Source organism: Homalodisca vitripennis, chromosome 2, assembly GCF_021130785.1.
Source record: "Homalodisca vitripennis isolate AUS2020 chromosome 2, UT_GWSS_2.1, whole genome shotgun sequence".
Lineage (NCBI taxonomy): Eukaryota > Metazoa > Arthropoda > Insecta > Hemiptera > Cicadellidae > Homalodisca > Homalodisca vitripennis.
In genome coordinates this window covers 207,123,086-207,135,440 of record NC_060208.1, presented here as the reverse complement: position 1 = coordinate 207,135,440, position 12,355 = coordinate 207,123,086, and positions in this window count along the sequence as shown.

The following is a 12,355-nucleotide window of genomic DNA, read 5'->3' as shown; positions in this document are numbered from 1 at the left end:
AGACTGCCTCAGCCATGAACATCTTAAGGTTACCTACACTAAGTACTTGGTATTACTTACAACAGGTTTAACAGCTATCTGTCTGAAAGATCTCGTATCGTTGAGTTAAAACATACCAGAAAGAGGTCAACCCTACATTTCAAGTCTGGACAAAGACATATAAATGGAGAGTAACTTAAGGGTCTGTACTAGGTCCAGTCCAGTCTATTGCAACCAGTTACGGAAAACAATCACACATGTAGTTTGTTTGTACACCCTCAATAATTGCTAAATTTGTATAACTCCAATCCTTGTTCCAAACAAGGTGGCAGTAGATAAGAATCTTATCATTAAAAGTAGCAATTACCATAACAATACCTCATAACAGTCCTCTTAGGTTTGAAGACAATTCTGCTTCTGTTTTCTCATATCACCTTAGAATCATTGTGATCTTGCATTTTGATCTAAATCCTCTAATCCCAAAAATAGAAAGAAGAAGGCTAGTTTTACAGCTGAAGTAAGTACTCTTCTCCTGAGTTTCTGTATTAGATTTAAGCTTTACTACAACAGATTCAACAGCTGATAAGAGAGCTAACTTAAATAGTTAAACATTAGAACGATTCATAAACAGATTGTTAAATAACCATAAAAAAGCTGACTATTAATGTTGAGGATGAATGTTTGCTCACTTAACCTGAGCATTGGGGTTCTTAAGGCATTTCTCAATTAGAGATCTCATTCAATTTTAGAACCTTTGGTAATTTGCTATAACTATTGCAGGCCTAATTTCAAATTAAAAAGACATTTTTTTTTAAAGGTAATACGTAACATGTACTAGTCTATATTAAATTACCTCAATACAAAAAAGGTATTAATGATTTTATTTAGCCCAAATATTACTGTAAAATATTTTACTCATAAACACATAGGTTTAACGACTAAATCAAGTTGATTGTAGAGATTTTCAACAAATTTAATTTACTTCATAATTTAACTATCAGTGTTATTTTTTAAATTATTTTAGGAATGGTTGGAATTAAGGACTTTGATGCTTGAATGAGAGGGCCCTCCATGAACTTTGGATGACTAAATGTTATCATCACGAATAAGAGTGAAAGTTGTTACAGTACAAAGTCAACTGAGCTGATACATATATTCAGATTCAGAAATTCTTTATTCACAAACAAATGCACTAATATCAACTTATAAAATATTATTGTAATAAATAGTTGTCATATACATATACACAGACACATACATACATATACACAAACATACATAAATACATATACACAGACACATAAATATAAGATATGTTGAACTAAACCAATCAATTATCCCTTTCTAAAAATTCTTGGAATGAATATAGAGGTTTATTTAGTAGATACTAAATAAGTTTAGTTTTGAAATTAGTAGTGCTGTAGTGAGTTTTCAATTCAGTCGGTAAATGATTTAGAAACTTTTCATCTATGTATGAGGTATTCTTTTTATAAAATTCTAAGTGGTGAGAATCATTAGATATATATTGAACAGTGTATTATTTTGATGTTTTCTTTATGTTAAGGAAAGATTGCAGAAATGTATAACGTAATTTATAGATTCAAATATGTAAAGATTGTAGATAAATATAACATAAAAGTGTGTGTGCATGTGCTTGTGTACAGTTGGAGGAATTTAGCTGTGCTCGTGCAGCCCTAATACTACCCTTTCAAAAAAGGAACGCTATCTGTGTGGCGGGTTTTTTTTTTTTTTTTTGTTAGGACAAGAAGCTTATAAATTGCACTTAGTCCTGTAAGAACCTTTGCGCTGCTTCCGGAGTGACAGGATATTCAGGATGGGTAAGGTTAGGGAGTAGGTGCCGCCTCCTATCGAGATCCATGAGGAAGAATTAGGGCACTACATCTCAAAGTCGTCCCGGAAGAAGGGGAGGCCAGCTCTGAACCAGCCTCTCCAGTCAAAGTAGGCAGGGGGGTGGCACACCCTTGTTGAGGTTAACAAGAACCTCTGAGGTAAGGGAACAAACCCCACCAACTCCAACAGTCATCTTCCACAGTAGACTAAACCTATCGAATTGCCCATGAACCCCAGAATCTCAACATTTGCGGTTAGTGATGTGCCGCTACTGGACATCCGTAAGGTTGCCCAGATTGAAGTGGCACATCGGTTTTTCCTGTGCCCAGTGGTGGGTTCAACTGGTAGGTATAAACCAGCCAGAAGTGATCCCTGCTGGGTATATGTGGCGGGTTGGATTTACGTGCTAGCCGCTGAGATGAAGGCGCAAGAATCTCTTAACGACTTTAAACTCACGATTTCGATTTGCCGATTATTATTCACACATACGTTATTTTCAAAAACACGTTAAACAACAATATAACAACTAAAAAACAAGGATAAGTCCTATTATTTTTATTATTTGGTATTCTCTTATTATTTAATTTACAATTACTTCAATAATATTTAATTAATGTAAAAGCTAGAATACAATTTTCTAATAACAAATGTTACTTACAATGATTGTTTTTTCATTGGAGTCCTTCAATTCCACTCAAGTTGTCCTCCTCTTCTGGGTCACTGTCACTGCTGTCTGTATCCGAACCAACTGATATAATAAGGGATTCTATAATATTGTCAATCTGGGGTTCTGCGGCTGCATCTTTGATATCTACCATACTTGATATTTTGTCTTCGCATAGAGCTTTAGCTTGATACATAGTGAAAGATGTATTTCTCATAACCACATGATGTTGACTTCGGCCCAAATTAACTCAATGGGATTGAGGTCTGGGTGGTAGGGCGGAAGTCGTAAGATGTCATGACCCTGTAGTTGAACAGTTTCGTCCAAGGCGTACCGGACATGCCTTGGTTTATATAGCTGCACAAGTTTGTAGAGTTCAGGATAAAAGGATATCGTCGCAGAATGGTATTCTGTTTTTTTAACAACAATAGACTGATTGTGGCGAGTGCGATGAGTTATTTGGGCCAATACGATTCCTGAAAGGAGGGTTTTAACCATGAGTCAAAGGAAATGTTTTCGGGACGCAGCGCATAATGCTACCCCGCCACCCCTCCCGCCCATCACCACACACTCCAGGTCATGCGCACAGCTAAAGTCCACGAACTGTACATGTGTCAAATGATAACTACGTAAAATATATAGAAAGCTAATGTAAAGTAAAACATTTTGTAAGAAAATTAAAATTAGACATAACTAAATGATATAAGAAAGCACTATCTATCGTAAAACTGATTTTACATCATAAAACTGATTTTACATCATAAAACTGATTTTACATCATAAAACTGTTTTGCCTCTGGTGGTAACCTGACATAAAAAAATAGAAAGACTTCATAACTGGACCCTACCTTTCCCAGTAGTTTCCAAATAAAGAGTAAGAATTATATGTTGATGATTGTTAGCTACTGATGTTTAGCACTTGACGTAATGATGTTTCAGATTAACAATGACTGAGTACTGGCTAATCTCGGCCCCTGGAGACAAGACTTGCCAGCAGACATGGGAGACGCTGAACAATGTTACCAGTAAACAGAACAGCCTCTCCTCCAATTACAAGTTTCATATCCCTGACCTGAAGGTAAACCAATCATTTTAATTATTGTATACACTAATTACATTGTAAACCTCTCTTCATAAAATCAAGAATTCTTTTCCCTGCCATCTATTTATGTATTGTCTGTTTTAATGTATATAAGAAACGATTTGTCTACTCTTGACGATTACACCTCAGTACATGAACACAACACAAGATACAGGCAACATTTGGTGACAAAGAGGTGTTGTTATACTCTCACTCAAAATAGTTTTGTCTACCAAGGGATTAAAAGTTTACCACAACATCTTAAGGTGCTGCCTGTAAATAAAATTAAGAATAGTATTAAGCTTATTTTATTGGATGAATGTCTGTACAGTGTTCAAGAGTATTATGACATAAACTTTCTTAATTAATTGTTAACTGTTAATAAACTGTTATTAATTGTTGTAACTTATTAATTTATTGTTGTTGACACTTGTCCTGCATTCTGTAATGTGTAATGACAAATAAAGGAATCTGAATCTATCTTTGGATGGTATTTGTTTGTATTTCAATAACTCGAACATAAACTATCAATAACTCGAACATAAACTATCTTCGGAATGAGTGCCATTATTTTACTGTGGGTACTTGGAGACTCCATTAGATTGTATAAAAACCCATTTTACATTGGTCAAATGTCTTAAATTGTTTGTATTTTTTCAATATTTTACGCATTTGCTGGACAAAAAACTAAAAATAATTACTTTAATAATTTATGTATGATTCATAGTTATTTAAACATGTCCCCTTCTATTACTTTTAATGTTTCATATTTTATAGTATAGTCAATCTGACAAGAAAAATATCTGTAGTTGCAAAAAATGGTTGTGTAATATTAAATTTTTGATTTATGCTTTAATTTGAAACAGAGATAAAAAAATTAAAATTTCCAACTTTTGAGGAAAACTATAGAATTGTACCACTTATGGTATGCCAAAAATACTGTGAAATCGTTTTTTTTCTATTCTAGTGAGGCTATAACAATTATGTTGTGAAACAATATTTTTAATTTCTTTTTTTTTACAGATTAATACATATTTTGTAGTTTTAGTGTAAAAAATATCAGTTTAGATAATTTGTTTTGCTTTTACAAAACAGCTAAAACTGCAATATATATTAAATTTTTTACATATGTGCGAGGATCTTCCGGAAAGTAAGGTCCGATTTTATATAAAATATAAATAACAACAGGTTAAAAAAGAAACTTGTTTTATTTCATTCCTGTCATAAAGTTCTATGAGCTTTTGAATGCCGATGTTGTAGAAGCCTGCCGCCTGTGAGGATAATTAACTTTAAACTGCTTCTTTGTTTAAAGTTTGTTATTGACGATGGAGATAAGAGGATTTAGAAAATTTGCCATCGTTATAGGTTATAAAAGTTTAACTGCTTCTTTCACCTCATCATCAGCATTGAAACATTTACCACCAAGACACTCCTTTAAGTAGCAAAAATAAGTGAAAGTTGCTCTGTGCCAAGTCCAGGCTGTGATCAATCTGTTACCAACCAAATGATCTGATGCAATGACATGCAATCATATCGATCGGAATCGACTAATCTATGTTCGATTAATACATTTTCTATACTTTGAATTATATATTAAAGGAACTAAACTACTTACTATATTTCGAGAACTTGTCAGTACTTTTCTTCTAGTAGTGTCAAAACTCTTAAGTTAAAACAAGCATGTACATTGAAAGAAAAAGAACAATAAAATGCCTGTGAACAGCCAAACTCGTAACATAAAGTAATAACAGAAAGTTTTATGTAAAAAATTAACATGTACCTGTTAATCAGCACCAAAAATAAGTAGTACAAATAAACAGCACAGATGCACTAGTCTTTAGGTTTCCACTAATCTCGAGTTTAAAGGTAGCTTTGAAGTTACTAATTAATAAGAAGCACAATTTAGTTTATATCTCCTATGTAAAGGTTAACACTTTTTATTTCAATCCCAAAACCCCCTCTTAAACTTTTCCCATAGTTTTATAATAAAAGAATATATTAAAAATAAGTTAATGTTTAGGAAAATCTGACTAATTAACTATTGTGGAAATTAGTAAAATGCTTTTTTTTGAAGTGTTAGGGTTCAATTAGTTTAAGAATTGATTATGAAGTCTTTTTTTATTTAAACTGTTAATAGTAACATACAGATATACAGGGTGTTCAGCAAAAGAGTTGCAATACTTTGGGATTTTCTTCTACTCATAAAAATGAGCAAAAAAGTTCATATGAAGGTATGTCCTAAAACCTTTAGTTTTCTGTCTATCTTTTTGTATATAAAAAAAAACCAATATCTTTTGAATCAGTTAAGATAAAGTTATGAAACTTGAAAATTGTATTAACCTTTGGTAAATCTTTTTGAAAATAAAATATTAACAAAATCCTTTTAACTGTTTCAAAATGGCGTCTGTTTAAAAATTTTAACGTCAAATAACAAAAAACCCTAATATACAGTAGAGTCCCGTTAATCCGACCTAATTGGGACCGAGCCCTATTCGGATTATGTGATTGTTCGGATTAGCCAGAATTATAGAAAAATACGGTTTTAAACTTGAGAATGGCAATAGACAATAGACAATAGACAATAATCTTTATTTACGTATTCATTGAGAATAGTACATGCGTCAAAAATTTTTTTTATTTTACAGTCAGTTTGTTAAAAGAAGAGCTGGTTGTCAAAAAATTCTTTTTCAGTGTAGAAAGGTCGGTCTTGTAGCCATGTTGTGAGCTGGATCTTGAGGCGTTGTGCTGGTTCTTTTTTGAGATCTTCGGGCAGATGGTTGTAGAGAAGTGCTCCTTTGTAGGATGGTTTTTTCTCGTACAGACTTAGGTGATGTGGTGGCAGAGTAAAACTTGCAGCATTTCGTGTGTTGTGTTGATGTATGTCTCTATGTCTGGTTTTGGCTTGTTGAAATGGCATGGGAGAATAGCATCACGGATGTAGAGTGCAGTTACTGTAAGAATCTTCAGCTCTTTGAAGGCATTTCTGCAGCTTTCCTCGGTATCTAAGGCCTGCAAGACATCTTACAGCTCTTTTTTGTTGGATCAGTACTCTTTCGAGGTTGTTGTTGGAAGTTCCTCCCCATACCACCATGCCATATCTGAGGTGTGACTCGAATAAGGCATGGTAGGCTGTTCTTGCAGTTTCCTGGTCGCTTATTTGCATTATTCGCCTTATGACATAAATGCCGCAACTAAGTTTCTTGCAGAGATGGTCGATGTGCTGCTTCCATGTAAGATGTGAATCCATAATGACTCCAAGGTACTTTGTATTCTGTTGTGCTTCTAGCCCAGGAAGTGTTATGTTTGTGTTTTTATTTTTGGTAGTGAAATTGATTTGGACAGTTTTTTTTATTTCGTTGAGCGCAAGTTCGTTGTGGGTGCAGTACTGTTTAGTCTTATTGAAAGTAGTGTTGGCGTTTCTGTTTAGAGTTTCTACCGATTTATTTTTTTAGTGTGAGGACCGTGTCGTCTGCGTACATTGTGATTTGGCAGTGTTCCTGGAGATAGTCTGGGAGATCATTTGTGAGGAGGAGGAACAGAACCGGTCCCAGAACTGATCCCTGTGGCACTCCTCTTTGCACGGCAGTCCATTTCAGAATGTATTTTATGAAGAGTGTTTGTTCTCTACATGCTGAATTTCAACTAGTTGTTGTCCTGTCAGTCAGATAGCTCTGGAACCATTTTCCCGCCATCCCCTCAATGCCCAGGGCTTCTAGTTTTTTTGAGGAGTTGTTTGTGATTGAGGCAGTCGAACGCCTTACTGAAGTCCAGGAACAAGCCAGTTACTGCACAGCCATCTTCTAGTTGGTCAATTATGTACTCAGTGAGTTTGTACTAAGGCCGTAGTAGTAGACCTGCCTTTGAGAAAACCGTGTTGCTGGTTTGTTAGAAGTGAATTTTGTTCTAGATGAGAAAGAAGTCTGTTGAGAACAATTTTTTCAAAAATTTTTGAGAATGTGGGGATGAGTGATATTGGTCTGTAACTTTTTGTGTCGGTGGTTGGCCCATTTTTATATTTTGGATAGACTTTGGAAATTTTTAGTTGTGCTGGGAAGGCACCTTTTAAAAGAGACTTGTTTATAACAGCTGTTAGTGGAATAGTGAGTTCTTCTTTGCAGGTTTTTACAAGTTTGGCTGATATTTCGTCAATTCCTGATGAAGTTTTAGGTTTTAGAGAGTCTATGGCTGTTTGTATATCTGTCTGGGTTGCAGGCTGGAGTTGAAGTTTGAAGTTAGTGATTGGGGGTGTCTCCTGGCTGCTATATTTTATGTTAATGTTGTTTGTCTGGAGTATCCTTTCAGCAGCTGTTGCAAAGTAACTATTGAGGCAGTTTGCTATTTTAGCAGGGTCCTGTAGTGTCTTGCCGTCTGCAATGAGTTTCCATTTGCTCACCTGGTTGGGTTTTACCTTCCTTTCATTGTTTATTACTTGCCATAAAGCTCTGGATTTGTTTGTCGGCATTTGTAATGTAGTCAGATGTATGTGTTTTCTTTAGTGTTTTAAGCCTTTGGTCATAGTCTTTTTTCCTTGCTGCAGTTTCAGCTTTGTCCTCAGGTCGGCCTGTGCAGAGTTCTTTTTCCAGAGCTTCAATATATAGGCTTTTTAGTCTGGTACATTCGTCATCCCAGTATTTTCTTTGTTTTGTGTCCCTTGTTTCTGGTTGTTTTAATAGGGCAGACTTCGTTCATTATTGTCTGTATTGTGTTATGAAAAATGTCATAGGCTTGATTGGCATCTTGTGTTAGGCAGACAGTATCCCAGTTTTGGTCCATTAGTCTGGTTTTAAAGAGCTGTAGTGTGTTTTTGTTAATTATTCTTTTTCTTTCTATGGTTGTCTTTGGTTTGTCTAGTGATGGTAGCTGAAATGTGGCGATTTGAGCCGTGTGATCTGAGAGTCCAGATAATAGTATGGAGGTTTGAATGAGCTGGGGGTCGACGTTTGTGCAGATCCAGTCTATTGAGCTTTTTGATTCATGTGTGATTCTAGTGGGTGGTAGGTTTAGCCTAGTAAGGTCAAAGGAGGTTAAGAGTTCTTCAAGCTTATTGTTGTCAGAGTCATTTGCGTGTTTGTCGAGGTTGTTAATATTTATGTCACCCATGATGACAGTGGGCTTCTTTGTGCGAAGAGCATGTTCAAGTTGATCTGATAAAATTTCAATTGCTTGTTCTAGATTGGCTCTTGGGGGCCTATACACTCCTAGTACGCGGATGGTCTCTTTCTTTAGCTTTACTTCAAAAAGAGCAGTTTCGCATATTAGCTCAGACTCTTCGTTGCTTGCGCCAAGGAATTTTATATGCTTTTCCATGCCATTTTTTGCATACCCTGCCACTCCTCCTTTAATGTGAGTTTTCCGTGTGAAGCCACCTATTAGTGTGTAGCCATCCAGCCTTGTGTTCTCCAGGTTTTCTTGTGAGAGGCCATTGTTCTGTGATAATTATAAGATCCGGTTGAGTGTCACTGAGAAAGTGTGATAGTCGATCAGTCTTTTTTGACAGCCAGTTTATGTTTTGGTGGGCGAGGGTGAGTTTGAGTCCCTTGTCGGTTGGTTTAGTTTTTCTGGGTTTCGAGTTTTTTTTATTTTCTTGTAGAGGGAGTTCCAGAACGTCAGTGGTTTTTTCTTCAGCTGTAATTTGTGTGTTTTTCTTTGGGAATTTTGATTTTGGCTAAAAAATTATTTTGGACTCTATCTTCCTTAGGTGGGGGTGAGTTTTCAGCTTCCTTGTCTATAGTGCAATTTAAGAGCTGTTGAGAGTTGAGAGAGTTTGCTTTTCGTATCCAGTTACTAAGTGTATCGTCTGTGTTTGGTGAAATATACCAGAAAGGATCTTGTGTGTCTTGTTACACCCACAAGGCAGTGGGGGGTAGAGTTGTAGATGTCTTCAGGTTTTGTGGATGTGCGTACTATGACTATGTCCTCGGCTTGCCTTCCTTGGAATTCGTGAATTGTTTGATGTTCTAAACCCTAGTTTAATTAGCTCACGTTTCTCAGATTGTTTGAAGACGAGGCAGGTGTGTTTGTTTTTGTCAATGGTATGCTGAAGACTTTCAAGAGTGTCAAATAGTTGTTGTTTCATTTCACCTTCAATACCGCTTGTTGTCATCATTCCTTGAGGATAGTGTCCAGATAGGATAGCTGTGGCACTTCTTGTGCATCTGTAGGTTATATTCAATTCTTTTGTGATAACTGCAACAAAATGGGTCTATTTTGTTATAGAATTATCAACATTGTTTATTAAAACATGTTTTCTGACTTTTGCATTTTATTTCTTGACAAATAAACGTGTTTGCGATCACTAAGCACATTTATGCATACGGTGCAGCAGCGCTTAACCTTGCACTACGATACTTGGAGCAACGGGCTACTGCTACACCTGCCGATATCATGTTTATGACACGATGGCGAAACTACTACGCGTCATCCAATAGACTCTCTTCAATGCGACAGAAAGACAATAACTGAATTTATGTCTTTTAACAATTAATATTGTATTCAATAATAATATCAGTACTGTACGTCCAATTTTTGTTTGATTTCAACTTCTTAATACAGTAATTTAACTCATACTTAACCTATAAGTTTCAATTTGGTACTGTATTTAACTTCATTATTTATGTACTGTACCGTACACAATTTGTCTTAATAAAATACTGTATGTCTATTTAATTAAAGTTTTCTTTGTTTATGTACGAAATGATGCACCCATTTTCATTTTTTAAGTAATTAAGTTCCTATAACTGTTGATTATCGTTATAAATAATTCCTCCTGGACCTGTTCGGATTAACTGACGTTCGGATTACACGTGTTCGGATTAGCGGGACTCCACTGTAGTTATAAAAAAATGCATAGTATACTAACTAATTTAGTCATTTTTATACCAATTCCAACTGTACCTTTTTTTAAAACAAATCCGACAACTCATAAGCGAGCACGATCACTTTAGGTATGCTTGCACAAGCCGGGAATAACTAAGATTTTATGTTTTGAAACGCATCAGCTGTCTTGAAATAGGTTATACAAATTTTACAAGATACCAACTATTTTGAAATTTTTTCAAACACTACTTTTTCCAATAAAATCCTTCTACGCATAAGCGAGCACGGCTACTTTAAAGATGTGCTTGCACAAGCTGGGAGCATCAAACATGTCCCAGTTGAGAGGTATCATTTGTTTGTTTCTTAATCAGGCAGCGGATTTCTTTAAAAAAGGTACTATTGGAATTTTTTATTAAAATGACTGAATAGTTGGTATACTATGCATTTTTTACAATTATACAGGTTTTTTAGTTATTTGACCATATGAACTTTTTTGTTAATTTTATTATGAACACCCTCTGTGTTTGTAGCATGAACTTTTCACCTTAATTTATTGTTTTTCAATGTTAATAGACCTGTTAGTTAGGTTTAAATAAGTAATAAATTTCTAGGTACTTCAGTTATTCAGAAAAATGCTTTAAAAAATATTATACTTCATGTATATAACAATAAGAATCACTTGGTTGGATGTAGGTAGCCTATTGTTTGTTTGTAGGTCGGTACACTTGACCAACTAGTAGGACTGTTCCCTGACGATCTCGGAAAGTTGGACAACTTTGTTGACACTGTGACCCACAAGGTCGCCAACTATCTGGGCGAGGTTTTGGAGGACAACAGAGACAAGCTCCACGAGAATCTCACTGCCAACAAACGGTACATTTACTACATACTCATTAGTAGATAAACAGATAAAGTTTTTTTGTTCTTATTGTTTGGTTGGTTTGGATTTTGCTTTGACATATGCGGATTACATTAAATAATTGTAACAGTTTTTGTAATGTAAAATACAAGTTTTGGCATAAGGCATTGAAAAGTGTTTACCCCGTTGGAAAACCATCAATCTTAAGTGCATTGGTATAATATCTTACTATTCTTTGCTTTGGAACAATTGAAATATAAATATTTTAACATTGAAATATTTTAGCAGTAGTTAATGTCACAACAAATGCAGATGGATCACAAATTGGAGATTGAGTTGTCTGGCAAAGATGCTGAAGCTTAGAATATTGTCGATCAGATAAAAATCCCTGACCACTTGAGTGCCATGTTTTTGACTGGCTTTTTAGAAATCAACCAACTCTACATAATAACTGTTATTACTTTCAGTGAAAAAATTTCATATCTGCCTCGAGCTCTGTACAAAGCCTCTCCAGTTAAAGCGGGCAGGATTTGTCCTGCCCCTTTATGTCCTAGGTTAGCAAACTGACACTTAGGGAACTCCAGCAATCCAACAGTTCATTCCCCGCAGTAGGACTGTACCTAATTGATCTAATATTCATGGTGGACATAAGGGACATAAGGAAGTCTCTATGCTGGCACTGCCAGAAAAGGGGACAACAAGTTGAGAGTGGCTTGGGAAAGCGTCGTTTTATCCGAGATCTGTCCGTGTGGGTTCGGTTGAGGTCAACTTTCTGACCACCCAATTCCTCATCGGTCATGTGTTTTTTTGGTATACCTCCATAAGTTTGGGCGAAGCCTTTGCTAATCTTTTCTTTAATGGTTGTGTGATATCAAAAATTGGATCAATGAATATCGTTAGTGTTTATTGTTTCATAAATAAACGTTGTTGGTTCTAATCATAAAAAATTCTTGTAGAAACTGGGGTGGGGGGGGGGGGGGGTGGGGGGGGGGGGGGGTGGGGGGGGGGGGGGGTGGGGGGGGGGGGGGGTGGGGGGGGGGGGGGGTGGGGGGGGGGGGGGAGCAAGCTGTCTGCAACCTTGGTGTGGCCAGTGCTGCTGGCCTTT